The 22,561-nt window shown below is 26.7% G+C and overlaps 1 long non-coding RNA gene across 1 annotated transcript; it reads left to right on the plus strand.

Moving 5' to 3' along the window:
• The first annotated feature begins 201 nt into the window (after positions 1–201).
• Positions 202–1,601, plus strand: LOC126549234 (uncharacterized). The gene is made up of 4 exons (XR_007603381.1): positions 202–300; positions 391–508; positions 608–863; positions 1,238–1,601. It is a non-coding gene; the product is annotated as an uncharacterized LOC126549234 (long non-coding RNA).
• Positions 1,602–22,561: the final 20,960 nt, after the last annotated feature.

A 22,561-nucleotide genomic window follows, 5' to 3' on the forward strand; every position in this document is an offset into this window, starting at 1 on the left:
GAGTCTCAATAACTCGAATTTCGGGGAACTTAAAAATTAATTTGACTTATGTATTTTTCGAGTTGCAAATATTACATTGAGCGTATAGGAATTCGGAATTCCTTAAGGATAAAAAAAATTGAGTTATTGAGGTAAGTGTTATCGAGACTCGACTACATTTTATATTTTAATTATTATACATTTTTTTCGTACCTTATATTATTACAGGCACATTAGAACCAACAATTAAAGGAATCAAAATTGGAAAATTTATTCATCTATCTTTTGAAACATTTCTTCATGAAATCCATAGAATAAAAAGTAAGCTCGGTTTGTAAACATACTCATAATTGTATATAATATCATGTGTATTAAGTTCCTACGATTAATGCATTCACCAATGTTTGTCAGCTGTTGTGATCTATTTTATATTGAACAATATACCAATGAGATAACTGAACCAGAAACCGCGTTTACCGATTTAACATTATCTTATAGTATCAGAGAAATGGCAGGAGTTTTGGCGTAGGTAATTTAAACATAGATTTATAATATATTAACAGCATTACGAGATTTCCGTGAGGAGCATGAGGAAATAATACTAACGGGACGTGTTTATGCATTCAAGCAATTTAGTACCAAACCGGAAGAATATGAATAGATCGGATATAATATTATATACGCCAACTGGTGACGACTGATATTGAAGTTAAAATACAAATCGACTTCTGTACAAGTACAATTGTAATAACTCCGCATAAAGTTTATTCTAATAAAATGTCACATATTCCCATTTGCAAGTATGCGTAATAGTATTATGATGGATGAAGTAAGTCGAGAAACTGAAATGTTGTACTTACAACAACCGCCCACAAAAAAATACTGTGAGTGATATAGATTTTTGCTTTCAAAATGCTATTTGGGTCATTTTAAATAAACATTTTTCTTTTAAATTTAAACTCCACAAAACTTCATTGGTCTCTTAAAATTCAAAAAATAATAATAATATATATTGTCAATTTTGACACATATAATTTATAAAAAAATATATATTTTTATATTTTTTAATTAACCTAAGCCAGTCAACTTTTTCATTTTGGTTTAATTTATTACCTATTATAGTTTGTATACAACAGTATATCGTAAATTATGAATAATATTTATTATAATACTAAATAGATATCTCAATCAAGCATATTATTTATCAACAAACTGGTAGTTTTAATATTATTAATTATGTCGCGTGTATTATTTATAGAAAACGCATACCTACTACAATAGATTTTTTACGGTTTTCATGTCTCGATAATTCCACCAGTTTCCATTCAGATGCCCATAATAATATATCTAACGTTGACCGGATGTTTGGACATTGTATATTATTGAAAAGAAAACTGAAAACTGATATCATTAGGTAGAGTTATACTATGAAGAGTTTGTGGTGGAAGTGATAAAAATAAACCACGATATCAATAAAAACTGTCATTTGAAAAAGAAAAAAATATTTATCTTTATGACTACAGACATTGTTTACGAGTTCAAATCACGCGTAACTTCTATGTTCTATAAAGAACGTTTATGAGTTCTACATGATCGATTAGATTCGATAGATTACCAGTGACATTTAATCACCAATTGAGTGGAAATTATTATAAGTATAAATTTTACATTCTTTTAAAATAAAAATGATTTCTTTGTATTAATTATTTTTCCAAACAAATTATGAGTATTCAATAAATATTTTTTCTTACTAATCCAAACATTCCTAACTCATTTTAATATCGATTTCTTTATTTAATAAGAAACAAAATTTATGTGACGTTTAATTTTTAACTTTTAATATAGTCTTACATTTTACCAACGTAATTACAAAATATTTCTAATTATATTAGGTATCTAGATTCCTTAAACACATATATGATTATAGAATATAAGTGTATATAGTTATATGATTATTGCATATACGTATGAAAATAAATATAATTAAAAAATTCAACGCTTTAAATCATGTTAAAGTAAGTACCAACCTGTATTAATATCGATGGAATATTAATGCTAATTCTAATACTTAAATAATTATAGTTCTCAAATTAAAAAGTGTGAACCGTTAGGTACTTCATTTTGCAGGTGATCATGATTACATACAATTAAATATGCACACATGAATTTAAATAATTATTTCCCAACAGAATATTTTCAACTACCTAGTACATTATTTATATTTTGTATATGTATATACATCTGGTTAAAAATTGTCAAACATTTATTTTTTTTATTTTTAGAGTAATACAAATAGAATATTTTTTCAAAAAATGTCTATCTATTAAAATATTCATATACGATTCAGTATAATAATAATCGCTTAATAATTGCATGATATTCTATACATCCTATAAGTACTACATAAAAGTATAAATAATTCTCGTCAACAGAATTAACAAGTTCTTTTGTACTGTTTTTTTTTATTTTAAGAATATTTAGATGTACGGCATTGCTCATTTAAAAAAAATTAAAACCTATAATAACCAATTATAATAAAATTGTTATACATTATACATTAGAGTACCTTATAAGTTAGGCATATATTAAAGTATAAAATATTATACGTAATTAATGAGTTTGTCAACAATTTAATTTTAGGTTAGTATATACAACTTCCAATTAAAGATTGTTTTTTTTTAATTATTAAAATTTGGAATATGATAAATTTATATTATTGAGTGAAAAAATCTAAATCGTACAAATATTAAAAATCAAATAAAAGCCTTATACCATTTTATGAACTGAAAAACTTCACTATCTAGTCATAACACTCATAACATACATATATATTACAATTTAAAGTGAATAGAAATGTAACCGAAATCGATCGATAATTTATATTTTAGGTACGTGAAAGCCATAATTTCGGTAAATTTTTCTTTCTTCGAAAGCCATCTACAAAACTTTTTGATATAACGTAAGTATAAGTCACGTGCGCAAGTAAATCACGCAGTAGATAGTCAAAATATTATTATCATCAGTTCTCCAGTGGTAAAAAAAATTGTCGATTTATTCTGAACTTTGAATGAAAAACTCTTCGTAAATACGTTATGAAATCGCCGCATCATTATAGTTATGGCAAACTCTAATGATTGTATTTTTTCTAATTTTAATACTATATAGTATATAATATATATTATTATATCAGATGTATTTATGGTTGTTTGATTTTAATTTTTGTTCACTGATTCTAGGGAAAAAAAACCTTACATTCCTTAATATTTATTATACTAATACAACAGTATAAAGGTACCTATATTGGCTATTTGTGTATTATATTATTACTCATTAAGGGGTTATGAGGGCATGTCATATTATAGGGCATATAGGGGTTTTAAGTTAAAAAATTGTTTTCTAATTTTATTATTAAAATATTGTATAGGTAATTTAGTATACCATACCCAACCACATAATATAACACGAAAACATTTCAGGGGGGGGGGTGAACCCACAAACCCCTTAGATACAGCCTTGATGATTTGTATAAGATAGAAACAGAAAATCAAAAATTGTCAAATTCTAAACAGGATTTTTAACTTAACCTTGGGAAAAAATAAAATATATTTTTAGTTCGCACGTACATCTATTCAAAAGACATAAAAAAATTATCAATGTACATGTTGAAATAACGAGTTGATTATGAATGTACGATCTAAACGTTTAATGAAAATCAGTGTGTCTGAATATAGGTATTATTCGTATTTTATTTTATTTTTTATACTGTAGTCATAATCTCAGACCTATGCCATGAATTAGTTTTAGTCCTGATCGCTATACGTCTTATAAAAACATAAACACTTCATAATCGTTAAAGAACTTTATTACTATATTGTGTATTTGAGAAAGAATATTATAGAAGATATTTGTAGCTAATCGAAATCAATGTCCTCGGTATAGAACACAAAAAACACTCATATTGTTGAACAAAGTACTATATCTTTAAAGGACAATACCAAATCATTAGTAGATCACAATTTATTAGAAAAAAAACCATCAACCTTTAAATAATGAACAGAAATGCATTAAAAAGAAATTGCCAGCGTTTCTTTAAAATTAAATCGAATAATTCCTTGTAAGCCTTATCCCCACAAGGATTTCTGTTCAAGTGGCACTATACATATTGTTCACGTTGAGTAAAACAAAATACATATACTTATATGCCTAATACCGTTATAGATGTTATATTTACAACAATTTCCAAAATAATAGGATAGAACATATTCAATTAATTTAATTGACTTCAATTTCTAAACATGTCGTACTCTTAAATTAATACAGATTAGTACAACGTATTTAAACTATACTCAGAATACAATATTGTTTTTACATACATTTATAATTAAAATAAAAATAATTAATTATTATAAATAATTATCAATAATAATATCTAATCAACTATAATTTTAAATCAAGTGAAAGTCATAGTTTACATACTAGTCCTAAATTTTATGCGACCTTTATAGTTCATATCTTATATAATGTTTTATGTCATTTGTTTAATACACTGCTCAATAAAATAAAAACTAACCAGTGTATAAAGTGTATATAATATTTAATAATAAAGTAATCTCTTTTTTTGGTTCTTAGTTGTGATTTTATAAAACAATCTACAGAAAATTTGAATACTTCATTTTTTTGTTATAAAAATATACACCATCATTATCTGTGATGAAATAATTTATTATATTTGAAAAAAATATTCATTTTCAAGAATTCTAATTTGCTTTAAAAATATGTTATTTTGTACAAAGTGATTCACCAAGCACGCTCCCATTTTTTGATTTATGATAAATTTATTCAAATTCTGATACTTGGATGAACTCAAAGACTATGTTTTTAAATTTTTAAACTTATTTGTACCACTTAAAAAGTGATAATATAATATGTTTATACAAAATTGTATTTTTTCAAATGAGATCCTTACTATTTTTTATAGTTAATTATTTAGTGGATACATTTGTTTAAAACGATATATTAATTAAAAATTAAAACAAAGTTTTTTGTTTATTAAAAAATAATTATTTTTAGGATAATAATCCTTAAAAATAGTTAAAAATTATGTAATTACTATCTGATTTATTTATTATACTTGGACAATTTTTACAATACCTATATGAATGTCCATAGATCAATATTAATCATTGCAGTTTGTCCTTAGTACACAAAGTTAAATAACTCAATGGTTTCTTAAAAAAAAAAAGCGAACTGTAAATTATAAAAATGTGAACTAATTTTCTGCATACTTATCTTTCCTAATAATTGTAATCTTGTCAATATTTATACTTCTCAATAGTCATGCCTACTATGTATGATAACGTGTTCCTCAATAGCCTATGTTACAGTGGGTACTTTAATAATAATAAAATAATAATTTAATAATTGTATAAAAATAAATACGTGAAATCAAGGTAATATAAGTAATTATTGTATACATAGATAGTAATAACTGGCCTAAACCTAACAAGCAACCACGGAAGTAAATCAATTTAAAACAAACGATTTAAAATATAAAATATATTGAATCAATACAAAAATAAGTATAAATATTAGCTATCGGGTAGCGCGCGGTGGGAAAATTTTTTTTTTTAGTAAAAGTCAAAATAATATCATAGTATTATAATTTTTAATTATAAGTATAATTATTTTAACATTATAATTTTTAATTTTTAATCCATTATAAAAATATCAGAAAATACGCGACTTTAGTCTTTAAAACCTTATATAAAAGCATTAAAGTATCTATATTCTATATAACATATATAACTGTCTCTTTATCAAAAACATGATAACTTAGTTCTATATTAATAATTATTGTTTATTGTTAATGAATTTACTATATTTTTAAAAAATGTATTAAATATTTTGACATAATAATATTTTTATTTATTTACCTACCAATTTATTTAGTATAAATTTAAAATGTTCAAAACAAAAAATCATCATTATTATTTAATTTATATGTACATAACTTTTTATCAATAATAGAATATACAATATAATCTCATTAATATGGTCTTAATCAACAAATATTACTTTTTTTCTTCCAGTACAGTAATAATAAAAATTAATTATCGTTGAATATTTGATTAATGTTGAGATAATTAAATTATAAAGTTTGAAGATTAAAAATATTTTGGAACACAACCTTATTACCATATAAATATAATTGTTTTCACAGTAAGTTGGATTTAATAATAAAATAATGCAAAAATAAAAATTATGTTAGGCGTTTAAATGTATACGAAAAATAAATGTATATTTTTCTTTGCATTGTAAATGTGCCTGTATATAATATATATAGGCAACACATTGTACAAATTGAGCTGTAACCTATAAATACAATATACGCATTTTCCGATTCTTTCGCTGATTGTAAACTTTTTATTCGGGACAAACAGACATGTATTCTCGTTCACACTTCAAACCAACTTCGATCTAACGATGCGATAAGAATTTTGTAATCAGATTGAATTCTTCTATGTGCCGTCTTGAAAACGACTTTCCAATTTTACACAAATCTGGATTTATATTTTTCAATATTCAAAAATTTACCAAATATTAACTATTTTTACATTATTTATTTAATACTTGTGATTTACACAAATAAAATATGTCAAAACTGTCGGAGTAAACAATTAATTAAGGTGCGAAAATTCAAGAAATGTCTTTAGTTACAACATGGGGAGGCAGGCTTACAATATCATACCACAAAAAAAAAAAAAAATAATAATAATAAAAATAAAACTATTTCACCTAACAAAAATGATTACAAAAAAAAACGACCATGCTTTATAGAATTATTGGATGTTGGTAATTTTTTTATTAATTGAAAAAAAAATTAATTCAAGTCACGTCAAACTTTAATTTACTTAAAATTACACTAAACAAGTACATTTCAAAATAAGTACTAAATAATTGATATCTATAGATATTTATTAACTTTTTAAATATTAACCCGAGTCTCACACATAATATGGAAAAAATATCGTAATCTAAACATTCCATGAGGTTTAAGACCGTAAGAGTTATTCGTGCGAGGCAAGTTTTTGTACTGAATGCATCATCTCCGATATTCTTGGGACTAATTTTCAATAATAGGGGCATAATAATGTAAATTTAAATATATTTTTAAGAACTCTTGTAGCAATATGCCAATATCATATAACGTGTCACATTATACAATGCATATATAAGATACAAATAATAAAAAAAGGTCATATATAATAAATATAATAACAATAGATATTATAATATAAGAATAACCACAATAGTAATTGGGAGAGTTGTGATTGCTTAAAAAAATTTCGAACGATTGTGTTTTATAATAATATAGTAATCGTACAATTCAAACCATTTGCAGTGGTTGGCATACTATACGAGTATAAATGATAATGAAAAAAACTGTATTCTAAACTACACGTTAAGAACACGGAAATATAATTATTATATTATAGTAATTTATCACTTGTATTTTTTTTTTCTATGAATGGTAAGTACTATGTATTGACATTATCACATAACTTATATTATTATATACAGTATAAACATACATTTTGTAATACATGAAAATAATTTTAGTCGTTTTCTACAACTGGTAAGTAAAATGCATGCAAATACGCAAAAGGGTTAGTTTAGTTATATTGTACTACACTATAAAAATAAATAAATAAAAAACTTTCCGAGTTAATATCAACTGAAGATAATACAAACTATATCCAATAATTTTCCATTTCAATAATCTCTTAGAAAAAGTTGGTAGTAACTAATAACAATAACATATGTTGAATATGAATAAATGATTATAAAACTAACAAAAAGGGACATAATTATAATTTAATTGTAATACAGTATAAATATTATGGAATTTAATTAATTATTAACAAATTACGACTTACGAGTATATTTTAAAAATTTTAATATTTTTAATATTATAATTACCCACTATTTGTTTTAAGTAGTTTAGCTGTGGAATACGCTTTATCATATAGCTCGAATGTTTTGAGACCATTTTTAATTAAATAGAAAGATATTTTTCACGTAAATGATAAATACCAATAATATTATAACTTTCATTACTATGACTTTCCTTTTTTACACACTTATTAATCGCTATTGAACGAGTTTCTACCCTAGTTGCCTAGTCCCTAATAGTAAATAAAAATAAAACTATACTATAGCCGCAAAATCATTTTTAATGATTTATCAATTAATATATTCATTAACATACGATTATTGTCATGATGCTTTCGATATTATGTCTCACACTTTCAAGGAATAATAAAATATTTTTTCTACACATATTTTTATATAATTAAAGTATTTTGGTTGTAATCAATTTTAATGTTTTACCTTAATTGAATATTTTAATAATTGATATTAGATATGTCATTTCTAATAAATCAATGAATTGTTAAATAAATCAAATAACCTACTGAGTTCTACTTTAGATCAACATGAAGCAAATATGAAATAGATAAATACATTAAACTGCATAAAGATACTTAAAGTTGTCAACACTCATTACTCAACAGACAATATTACGCTTTGTTTAATCGTAGGTATAAATATTATATGTAATCAACACTGACATTTTTATGTACACATAATTACATAAATATATTATATAAATACAACAATTTAGACAATACCTCAACAAGTTTGACACTGAGTATAAAATAATAATTTGATTTTTCCCCGTCCAAAGAGTAGGTATAGTAATAATTGTTCTAATGGAATTTTTCAGTTTAGATTTTTGTCAAAAATTATTTTGATTATTATCTATAGAATATGAATAAATTATGTTATGAAACTTTTTCCAGAACTTGCTACTAAAAATTTTAATTGGTATACAAAAAATTATTTTCAAAAATAAAAATATATAATACAACAATAATAATAATATAGAGGTTAAAATAAAATTCACTCAATATAAATAGTTACCGTGTAATAATTTATGTTATAATTTATTTATCATTGCAATCATGAAATCGATCTTAGCAAGCCAATACGTATTGATCGTTATTGTAAATTCCATATAAGTTTGGAAAACTATCTTGGCAACGTCATTTGCTCCGACGCTACCAATATAGGTTCGTTATCAAATGTTCGTTGTTCACGGTTAGGAATCGACGTTGGAAAGGATTATATGAAACTTTAAAAAATCATAATTAACTATATGGAGTGTGGTTGTGGTCGGTTCATTTAGTTACTGTTCCCAAAACTAACACACCTAATAAAAATTCGAAAAGTAGGAATATCGCACTAATATACAAAATGCTTAATCATTTTTAAATTTACTAAAAAAAAAATACAAAACAATTAAAAATTAAAGCGTCTCGTAACAACAAAAACATAATATTAAAGAAAACCTTGATATTGTAACCTTGAATTTGTATTAATGACTATAATTAAGTCCAAATTGACCGAATTACCTAAAAATAAATAATAATTATCAAATTTAAATATGGAGTAGGTGTAGGTAATTACAAAAATCATGTTTACTGTTTAACTCTAAGTTCATTATCATAATACTGACTAATCGAAAAACGATGAACGATGTAAATAAGTTTATGATATAAATTATAAATAGACTTTAACAGTTAGAAATAGCTTAAAATTAATTTAAACATTTTGAAAATGTTATTAGGTATCTATGGTAAAGTATAATAATATTATATACTTAAAATGTATGTACTCATTTAATAAATAATAATGAACATAATGATTAATGGCGAAAGTTTCAATCTCCATGAACAATATTTTTGGTATCTACAAAAAAAAAATAACTGAAATTGTTTTTTAATTTTATTAAAATTTGAAATTCAAACCCATGTTATTGTAAACAAAAATCGTGTATAATTATATTAATTATATTAATTAATAAATTATTAATGTTTTAAATAAAATTTCTATAAGAACAAATAATGTAGGATATTTTGTATAATATAATGCTCCAATTTAAATCATTATAATAAGCTTAAAATTAATCTTAATGTTTGGAAAATTTCATTAGGTTTTATATTAAGAGAAAAATCACCGATCGAATTGTAAACCTATATAGTTAAATACTATTTAATACCATCATGATAATTATATTATGTTGTTATACATATTTTGTATTTTCATTATTTGTAATTTATGAGCGTAGGTATATAATGTATATTAATATAATAACAAACATTTAAAAAATTAAAAAATAGTTATGAAAATCATGAAAATTTGATTATTCCGCGTATAGAAAATATTATATTCAAATGTAGTATCACATAATAATTTCAAAATCGATTTTATTCGGAACCTCGTTTCCCTATTACTTAGAAAAGTATACTGGCAAACGGGGGAATCGTTTACTAACAAAAATACTTTAAATACCAATTATTAGATTCACTTTGATGCGCCCTCAGAAAAAGCGATTGAAGTCGATAGTCAAAGCGTGACACAGCCACACAGGGAGACGAAAAAGAATACGAGAATAATAATAATAAAAAAAAAAAAAACACTGTTTTTGACTACATTTTTAATCCAATAATATTAAATATTTTATCTAAGACACGACGGTAACGAGTCCGTCGTCGGATCGCCGCCGACCGCGGAACACGGACGTAGTCGTAGTCGTACACGCGACCGGAGCCGGTGACCGCGGTCGCGTTTACGATTTCCATTGAACAGGGCCTCATGCCGTTCGCCGAGACGGTTAACCGTCGGCGCTGGCCGTGCGGTTTTTTCCGGCCGCGAACAAAGCGCGTTCGCGTTTCCGACGTACCAGGACGGCATGCGGCCGGACGCGGCGGCGGCACCGTCGTCCGTCCGTGGCGCGTGCGCCACGCGATTTGTGCTGACGCCGGTCGGCCGTCGGACCAGGAGACCATCCGGCCGACAGTCGGCCGTCGACGAAGCGACGAACTGGTGCCGGCGGCTGACGCGTGGGTGGACGTCCGAGAACAATGAAAGCGGCCCGTTCCGCGTCCCGCCGTACCAGGACCTCATGCGAGCTGGTGCGCCGGTCGTCGATGCCGTCCCCTTTCGGTTTCACTTTCGTTTGGCGGTCGGCAACGTCACGACTCGCGGACGCCACTCGCGCTCGTGGCAGTGGCGGGCGGCGGATTTTATCGAAGGCGTGTCGTCGATATTGTATATTATTATACTGCAGCGCTATTACTGTGTACGCGCGAACACTGTATAATAACAATAAAATATTACGACTTGTGAGTGATTTGACGATAATATTTTAGACGGGATTTTTATGTGTTTGTTTACATTTTACATACATTTATTCAGATAACTCTGATAAAATCGAGAAAGATAATATAGTACCTACTATATAATATGTATTATGATGTTATAAAAAAAGCTCATTTTTCGTGTGGAAGAAAATCATTTTGTTTTTTTTTTTACTATACATTACCTATACATAGTATCCGTGTTATTCATTAAACTAACATTATATAATAATTAATATTTTAATCGTATAAAATATAATATGTATTTATATAGTTTTTGATAAACTGTTAAATATCTGTTCTACTCGCTGGCCGTCACGTATACTAGAGTTGTATTAAAAGTAAATCGTAGTTTTTAACTTTTCGCAAGCTATGATATTAACTATGAATTTAATCTTATAAACGATGAATCATATTTTTGTATAATTTATTCAATTGTTTTCAATGATTTAATTTTAAAACAAAATTTAAATGTTATTTGTCTTATTGTCCATTTAATCAATCATCTACTAATGTTTGTTGTCTAAATGTATATCTTAAAACTTATTCCTAACTAAAAACTACATCATATTATTATATTGTACATTTTTGTTAAACAACATGAGTAATAATATAAAAGAGATGATATAAAATATGTAATACAACAATAAAATAAAAAAAATACAATTATATCAAGGCAAACATTACAATCTATAAAAAATTTGTTTGTAGATTATATAATATATTAACATATGTAAAATCAAAAATGTTGAAGCTAAAATAATCTGATTTATAGAAGTATTGTATTATTTATTTAAAGTTGTATATTTATAGTAACCCATTCATAATTTCAATAAAAAAAATATGGTCATCGTAACTCGTAATAGATCATATAATATGTGAAATTTTGAATAAGAAAACTTATTCCTTCGCCAAGTATTATACGTATTTTGTTTTTTTCAAAAAAACGGTTTTTCGCTATTTTTCACTTTAAATTTGGAGATATCTCATAAAATTATTATTCTAAATGATACTGCGACGCTCATTTAAGCTGTTCAATGTGTTTTTATATTAATGGAACTTATTTTACACTGTGAAAAATACATATAAGTAGTTTTTTTAGAAAAAAACTGACAACAAGTGGCTGTGTGCTTAATAAGAAATAAAAATTTTAATTTTTTTACGTTTTTATGCTTATACATTCAATGGTCGTCGTAATAGATCATATTTGTGAAATTTTGAATGTGAAAACTTATTCCTTCGCCAAGTATTATACGTATTTTGATTTTTTCAAAAAAACAGTTTTTCGCTATTTTTCACTTTAAATTTGGAGATATTTCATAAAATTATTATTCTAAATGATACTGCGACGCTCATTTAAGCTGTTCAATGTGTTTTTATATTAATGGAACTTATTTTACCCTGTGAAAAATACGTATAAGTAGTCTTTTTAGAAAAAAACTGACAACAAGTGGCTGTGTGCTTAATAAGAAATAAAAATTTTAATTTTTTTACGTTTTTATGCTTATACATTCAATGGTCGTCGTAATAGATCATATATGTGAAATTTTGAATGTGAAAACTTATTCTTTCGCCAAGTATTATACGTATTTTGATTTTTTCAAAAAAACGGTTTTTCGTGGTTTTTGCATTAGTGTTTTTGAAAATTTATGGGCCCTTTACTATTTACTCTTTATTTTGAAAAGTCCAGATGGAAAATTTTACTTTTGACCTTCCCAAAGTATAATTTGTTACCAAAAATTTCAAATTTTAAAATTGTAGCGCTTTAACCTTTTCTTAAAGTACAACGTTATGTATGTAGAAATATATACATATTATAAATTATCTTAAAGCAATTTATTCATTATTTATCTCAGATTATTTAGCTATAATGGTAGTTATACTAAAAAGTAGTCTAACTACAAAACTAAGAGTTCATTTATTATCAAAATATTGCAATCATTACTTTTTCAAGATTCTTAGTTTTATAGTTACTAGTATTTGAAGATTTGGAGAAATTAATTTTTTCTAACTAGTTTAAAGATTCAATGTGAAACAATACGTAGCTAAAATGACTTACCTAATATGTAGTAATATCTTTTTACAATTTTTATCTTTCACTATCTTGTTTGTTATTTTTATTTATATCATTAGTATTTCTTTTTATTTAAAATTTATTATTATTCAAATGTATTTCTTTCTGTTAATAATAATAATAAATTATAAGAAACGTGTTATACAGTGCACTCTAGTGGTTTAATTTCTTAATGTATAATATTGGATAGTATAGTATTTTGCAAAAAAGATGTTCACTGTTTACAGCCCAACCGAAATTGTCAAGGAGGAACAGAATAGTGTTTTTTAAATAATACGACAGTAAACTTTAATTCAATTGATATTAGAAATACGTCACATATTAGGCTGGTTGATAATTGGGTAAAACTTATTAGGTATTCAAAATTGAATCTTTGAATAACACAAGACGCTAATAGTTCATTCACATAATGTACCTAACTATTATTATTTTTATTTCAGCTTAATAATATTTTATTTATCTAAACGTTTATTACATTAAAAGTTTCGAAAGTTTTAAGTTACCCCTAAATAATATGATTTTTTACAAAAAAAAAAAAAACATTTTTTATGTTAGTTGCACACATTTCAGAATACAAATGAAAAAAAAGTAATTATATATCTATTCAATTTTCATAGCTTTACACTAATGTCGTCTCTAATATTTTATAATGTCATCTTATTGTTTCATATGCTTTAAATTTATTTGTAAATGTAATAAAATAAGTAATACAATTAATCAATAGTTAAATATTTAATATTCTGAACAGAGTGATGAATATTGATTTTACAATAGAGTAAATTTTGTTTATTATCTACTGTACTAATAAAAAATGTTTCAAATTTTCAACTTTAGAGTGATATTTAATATATAATTGCATTTAGTTCATACTTTATAGGTTTAAACACTTAGCAGTATATTATTCCTTATAATCAGGAAAAATTAAAAATAAATGTTTACGGTAAACCAGTTTAAAGCACATTTTACAGTTTGCTGGTATTAACTCAAAAGTTAATAACAATAATATAATTTTTATTAAACATATTATTTTATAATATAATAATTGCAAAGTTTTGGGTTACAATGTAGGTAATTACTTAACCTACTGCAAAGTAATAGGAAAATAAATTACATACATTGACATAAAATAAATAAAAACATATTTTTATAAAATGCACTTAGTGATATAGACTAATAGATCATCTTCACACAGAATCCTTTTTTCTATACTATGATATTATTATCAATTAATTAAAATTTAACTAAGTCGTTATCTACTCGAAATCAAATGTACATCAGACCGTTGCCGACTTGTCCACTTCTTAGTTCTTATCATTTATATAAATAATTTTGTACAATTAATAACGGTCTCATACTTCAACAGACAACAGTTTTTTATTTAACGTGCCAAATTTGCGTTTGATAGATCGTTTATGTATTGTAAAACGCTAACGTAAGAACCTAGTCGACGTTCATGACTTTGAGCCGTATAATTATTGTACAGTTCAATCCAACACTAAAATTCATTGTCGGTTTTACTGAACGCAAATTCGCTATGCTGCGCATGAGTCGGAGAGAGAAAAAAAAATATAAAGCAGATGATCAGCAAAACGAGCGAGACAAAAATAACGTAGGTAATACGTAGTGCTGCGGAGGCTGTTTACCGATCAGCTGGCATTCTCGTCCGCGGTCCGGTAACAGAACTGTGTAACCGTCATCATGGTATCCTGTTGTGTGTGGTTATCGCCGGTCGCGTTTCCCCCGCAAACGGTGTCCGACGGACGCGGCCCGACGCCGGCGCTCGCTCACTGAGGCCCTGGTACTCGAAAATCAAAGCCGTGCAATAACTAAGCGCAGACCCAATCGAACACATATTTTTCCATAAATTATTCATGTCAATAACATATCGATGTCCACCGGAATCGAAAACCCGACCGGACGGGATTCTCATCGCTACGCCGGTCATTAATATTACTATTATTATTATTATTATTTTCACCGTCCGGCGCGCAACCACTACTCTCTCTCGCTCGGCCTGTAAACCTGATCAGCTGACTATATAGCCTGGCTGCCAGTGATCGCGGCGATACCGATCCACGTTTTTTTCCAATATTCGTTTACCCAACGATATTGGACTAATTTTACGCCGATAAAAAATATGTTATTTCTTTCCAACTTGTTCGTTGTCTGAGGTGATTGATTATTGCCCAGAAACATGACCAATATAACAAATTACGCTTTAAACGATGACGTACGAGCAAGACGTACCTATAATAAATCAATAAATATAATATAGCTCGCGCCTCAGACAATATTGTAAATTGTCTAAAATAACCAAATAAAAAATCATTTTTATAATATGCGTTATTTTTAAACTTTCGAAAAAGGCAATTGACATATTTCAGCTGACAATAAATATTATTGACAGTAATACAAAAAATATTATTAATGGATATTTTATTTTACTAAAACCATTTTTTCGAGTATAACAACTTATTATTATAAATTTATATTTAAGATGAAAGAATTTTATGAATATTAATTATGTAAATAATCACGGCTGAATTATATTTTTGGATTTTTGGTAATCTTTTGACGATACATATCTTTATTCATATTTCACATGTAAACCAATAAATTATTAAATTGTACTGTCATACGAGTAAAATTTAATACTCTTATTATTGATTATACCTATTTTCGTACGCATGTTATCTATATACGTCGGACTCTGCGACCCAAAGTAGGTAATTTTTCAAAACTCTAAAGACCAATATTATAAATTATATCTATCATTTGAATTTTTTTTAATTGTAATTGCAATAATCGATTTTAAAATATTTTAATATAATAATGTAAATACAATTTAAAATATAAAAGCAATGCTACATTACTATTATTAAAATACCAACCAATCAATGTTCACCGATATCGTGTAAAGATGGTATAAATATAAAAAAAAACTTTTTAAGATTATATTATAGCAACAAAATCACTTATTTGTCAGAATTTTGTATTTCATGCACTAAACAGGTGTTAACTAAAAATAGGTAAAATGCTTAAAATATTCATTAAGAAATTTCAAATAAACAAAAATATGCACAAAAATAAATCAAAAAAAAAAATGTGCGCTTTATACAATTGTTTTCATTATTTATAATAACAACAATTTATCGAAGATCATCACGTACCTACGTCAGTTATCAAATTACAGTCAAAATAAAGAAATGTTCCATACATTTATAATTTTATCGATCAAAAATAAATAAATATTTTTAAAATGAGAAAAAAAAAATCAATACAAAAACAATTATTGAAATCGTGAATTTATATAATGTCTTATCGTTTTGAATATGCAAAAACATAGTACAAAATAAGATTTCGTATATTTGTTGTATAAAGGACACAAAATACATATTTACCGAAATCAGTTTGTGCTATGCTTGATGCTTATTACCGATTTAAATATTACCTATGTGTACTCTCGAGCAAATCTTCCGATCAAATTATGTGCCCTTAAATCAACAAACATTTTATAATAATTATAATAGTACTTACTTTAAACGTTTCGTTTGCTCCTGCAAGTCAAGTATAAGTCATATATTATGTAGGTATATGACATTATCGTGTATAATAATTAATAAAATAGTTATAGAATAGTTATAATATTAGTTGAAACTCAAAATACCTGGTACAATAAAATTAATACTACGGCGATAACGGCGTCCGTGCACGACCGTTCGTCATGCGGCCCTGATGAACGTGCGGCGCACAAAAGCGTGCCCGACCGCAGGCAACTCGGCGCGGCACGTGTCCCGGCACACGACATCGGGCGCTGACCACCGGAGCTCCCGCGGCGCATGGCCCCCTGGTAAGTGCTCACGGAAATGTACAACTACGGCAAAGACGGTAAACTCGCAAAAAGTTGCGCACGTGACGAAAAGTGCCGAGAAACGACGCCGTGATAGTGCGAATGACGTATACCGTAATATAGTAAATATTATTCGAGTACGATTCGCACTCGACCAATGCCCGTGGTTTGTAAGTTACGTGCGTCACATCGCTGTTTTTTAGAAATTTATCAAAAATATTACTGCTGTTGTTGTGATGCCTTACTAAATATCGAATAATAATATAATATTATAAAATAATAAATATTAATACAATTGAATAAGTTGAAAAAAGTATTGTGTGTCTTTTTTTTGAATTTTTTTTTTTATAATTATATTTTATTAAATTGGATAGTTTTAATGTATTACGTTGAACGTTAATTATTTATCGTATTGTCAAATTTCAAACAAAAATTTAAAAAATTCACATCAAGATTATTATAAATGAATTATATTTTATATCAATGAAATATGAATCGTTGTACCTAAACATTGCTAATTGCTTCTGATGAGTTTGATTAAATTACTTGTAATTTTTTTTTAATTTATTATAATATAACTTACTATGTATAGTATATTGAAGAATTTAAGTTTATGATGGGTAGTAAGGTAACTGCTACAGCTATGTAGTTAAACAGTTTAATTAATGTATAATACACGAAAAATAACATGTCAGAAATTTTAATCTTTTACGTACTATCAATCATACTATAAAATTATCAATTACTATTTTATAATTTCCATTATAACTCATATTCACAGGTAGTTGATGTTGAACAGCCGAGCGTAAGAGTCATTAATAATACTGCTAGAAATAAAGTAATGTGTACACATTGTACTTTTTAACTTATTAATTTATAGATTTGTATTATGTGTACATATAAAATGTATTATTTTATTTATATTATAAAATGGTAGTAGTAATCACTAATCTGTATTGGTGTTTTATTCGCATTATAATAATTACTAATTATTATATTATAGTTATCTAAAGATTTGAATTATGGACCACTGATATTAATAACTTCTCTAAAATATGTGAGTCATGAATCGTAAATTGTTATTTTCGTTTTCATCAAATTCAAGATTTAAACAATTATATTTAAGTACAAAATATTCAATTTAAAATACTTTAGCCTATAAAAATATATTAAACAGATTTTTATCTATTTTTCAATATTTGTGTGACATTTATATCTCAATAATTTGAAATGAAAAATGTGTACACAAAAAGTATATATGTTTTTCATTTTCGTCCCACAATTTACTGATAATAGTAATCAGATTACTAATTTACAATATTACAATATAAGCATTTTAATAAAAACACGATTTTCAATATTAAATTTTGTAATTTTTGAACTTCTGTAATTTTTAAGGAAGTATATAGAACCAAGTACAGTCTAGATCTGATTTTTTTAAAATATTTTTTATCCAGTTTACCATCGATCGCACAGTTACTTTAAATTGTATTTTACAAACTATTATTTTCATATATTTTTTTCTGCGTGCGTCCCTGGGCCGCCGCCTTATGTCATCGCAAACCGATAAACTGATATTATAAGTGTTCCGAGTGTTCGTCCGGGTCCGTAGTAACTCGCCGGATACCGATTTCCGACCAGGATGAAAATATAATAACAATAATAATACGTTATTTCGATACCTATATCGTAATATTATAAACTACGTTATCAAAGGAGTTTTCAAATAATATCCGGCGGAGTCGTGTGTACTTACCTATCGTTATGAAAAACGACTACGAAAACGGCCGCTTACTCGCGTGGACGGCTCGCGGACGACCGTCACCGGTTTATGCGACTCTGGTATTCGGAGCCGTCCGAATTTATGCATTGCCTAAGGTTACTTTGCCCCAGTACTCTGCTCGACGCACACTGACGAGTGGGACGACACCGACGGTTGTCGCGAGCGGGTCACGTCCATCGCGCGCCCCCCGACGAACGCCTCGCGCGCCGCTACGCGGGCATGAAGCCCTGGTACTCGTATGTCCGTATTGCGAGTACTAAGACGTCGTACACACGTATTTGACTCGCACACATAACCTACGTCCGCCGCTACTGAAAATTTCCGACCACGCGAGCGGGACGGCGGCGTTGTGCGGCTGACGGCTAACGGACGCTCGACGGTATTATGTGTTTTTTGATGTTTTGAAAACGTTTAACGAATCGAGGGACGTGGTTTGTGTTAATGTATAAAATAATAAATTATTTATTTTTACGCGTTTTATTATCACGGAAAAACGTATAAGAGCAGCTGCGACGAGATATTGTTTTTTTTTTTTATGACGGTGGTCTATAAGATTTAAGTCCGTGCCCTACTAAAATTAACAAAACACGGGAAGGGATTAATCATCGCGGATTAGGGACTAAAATATTTATGGATAATATTAAAGTTTTATCCGCACGGTTTCAAAAGACTACGACGACGACGACGATGACGATTATACGAGTATAATATTATATCGTATTGTGTTTTATTATTACCACTAGTTTAATAACCGACTTTTTTCTTTTAGGTTATTGTGGGCATCAATTTTTATTATTTCGATTAAAATTACGTTCAAATCCTATTTTATTGTTGTATCACAAATTCTTTTAACTTCGAGTATTTAACTTGTGTTTTTAAAAGAAAATGAAATATACAACAGTTATTAAAAAATTGTTCCAATAATAAATCGTATATTATATTATTATAACAAGCTATAGAAGAAGGTTTATGAGTTCAAATTAAAATCCGATCATTCTATACAGAGAATTTTGTTAGACTTTATAAATTGCCTTAAATTAATTTCTCATGCGGCAACAATTTTTATTTTTATTTTATTGAATAAAAACAATTAATATAATAATTATAATACATTATTTACATGTGTATTCGTGTATGACTAACGTTCTGTATAAATGCAATAGATGCTGGTGACATAAATATTACATTATTTATTTACACAAAATATATATTTTTTTTAAATATACTTATACAAATTATATAAATCACAGCAGCATTACTAAATCGCCCGACCACATATATTATATTAATTAAAAAAATTAAACCTGACTTAATGAATAATAATATGTAGAAAAATTTCTAATTAGTAATTACCTACTTAAAATATTGTCACGTTCGTTAACAGTCATCACAATTTATTAAAGTGTTGTATCAAAAGCGAAGATGTGAAAGACATCATCATTAACACATTGACGGATAGTCGTCAGTCAGATTTAGAGATGAAATAATTTATATAAATAATACAGCATTTATGTGTACAAGGAAATAAAAATAAATAAATAAAACTTAAAAATATCATACTATAATTTAAAATTGTTCTTTTATATTATATATAATACTATATTTGATAAAAGTTTCCAGAATAAAATTTTATAATACTTAAATCATTTGTAAAGTGATCAATTATTTTATTTTATGGAATTAAATTATTAGATTAAATATGTCTTTAAAAAAATTGGAAGGAATTATATTATGAGTGGTGTGTTCTGTGAAGAAGATCCTCCCTTATTTACTCTACCCTCATAGAACCGTCTTTGATACTCTTAATCTTTTTCAAATCTTTTGTTCTCAAATCTGCACAAATAAATATATGATTTAATACAGAAAAAAAATACAAAATCTAATTTTATTATACTAAATATATGTACTCTGTATATAAGTATTATACTAATACATAAAATATAGATAAATTAATGATAATGATAATTATGGAAAAGATCCAAATACATTTCGTAAGTTTTAAAGTATTATTATTCGACATAATATAAAGTATCTACTATTTGACTGTACGGTATTCCCTGTTAAAGTGTTAAATTTTAATATTATAAGAATATTATTTTAGAACGAAGTAGGATATACCGAATTCATCACAATAATTTATTATATCTATGCATGTGAATATTTTTTAATTTTATTTACAATAAACAGAAGTAAGTACCTACACTTTTCTGTGCATTCCATAATCTTTTTGATTTATTTATTATTATAGTTAATTATTCGCTCCTAAACACTATTAACATTTAGAACGTATAAATATATATGTATTCTGACATTCTGTCGTTATAATATTATTCTAATATACTTTTGACAAGTCCACTGGTGTTTTCCGCTTCGGATTATGAAACGTGGCGTGCCAGCATATCACAGCTGTCGTGTACTTATGAATAGTTACTTCTATATAAAGCAATGAATTATAAATTCGACGGAAAACGCCATGTGTAGCCACCCTATCAAAGTTTATGTGTATATAATAAGTAGAATAAGTAATTGAGTAATTAAGAGGACGCGATAGTATGAATGAATGAGAAAAATTGTCTTTATAAATATGTTTGCTCATTTCTAAAGTATGGGTTACTGAATGATTTTATTGTAAAAACACCTATTAAGAAAATTGTAAAGAGGCGTATGAATTCCAATTTTCGATATTTAAAATAACTATATCGAAAAAAGTATAAAACTGACATTATTCATCATGATATCTTTTGCGAAGTTTTAAAGAAATAAAAATCAGTTTTAATGTGGAATCAGGTATAAATTTTTTCTACAATTTTGTTCATAAGTATTTTTACAATAAAAGCACTCAGTATACCATATTCTTACTTCTTAGAACGCGCAAACATGTTTTTAAATGCAACTCGTCGCGTATGTTTTTACGATAGGTAGCGCCTTCTTAACAAGTGAAGCAGTTTCATGGTCACTTTTTTTCAGTTTCACAATTTCGTCGTTTTGAACATATATTTCTGGGACCCTAGTCATTATATTGAAAAACGATCGTCAACAAGTGCAAACGACTGCAAATTGAAGGTCATTTTAATAAACTATATCAATGTGTATGTATGTATTTATATATTTAATAAACAATATATTATATATATATTACTTTTCAAACATCTTTTAATAATTTTTTCAAGAGAGAAGTCAATAAATTGTGTTGACAATAATGTCGGACTTACTTAATAATTGAATAAAAGTACAATATATTTTACAGTTGTTGTAACATAGCAATATAATTTTATTATATACTATCGAACTATTGACGTGCAACTTTATTAGATACACGTACGCCGTACGGGTTATAGTCGTTATAGAAAATTGTGTCCAATTAATTTGTCATTTTATTTTTTGTTTAAGTCATTTCGTTAAATAATTAGTATTGAATAACACTAAAAGAGATTATTTAATCATCGTTGATTAAAGAATGGTCATTTTATTTCTATTAACTTATAAATTGTGCTCTAATTCTAAACTGTAATAGTTTGTTTGACATTAGTTGATTTACTACTATTACTTTGAATGATTAAACATATTAATCTATATTATATTGTTTAATAAATATAACTGATTCGAGTATATTA

The sequence above is a fragment of the Aphis gossypii genome, chromosome 1, assembly GCF_020184175.1.
Source record: "Aphis gossypii isolate Hap1 chromosome 1, ASM2018417v2, whole genome shotgun sequence".
NCBI lineage: Eukaryota > Metazoa > Arthropoda > Insecta > Hemiptera > Aphididae > Aphis > Aphis gossypii.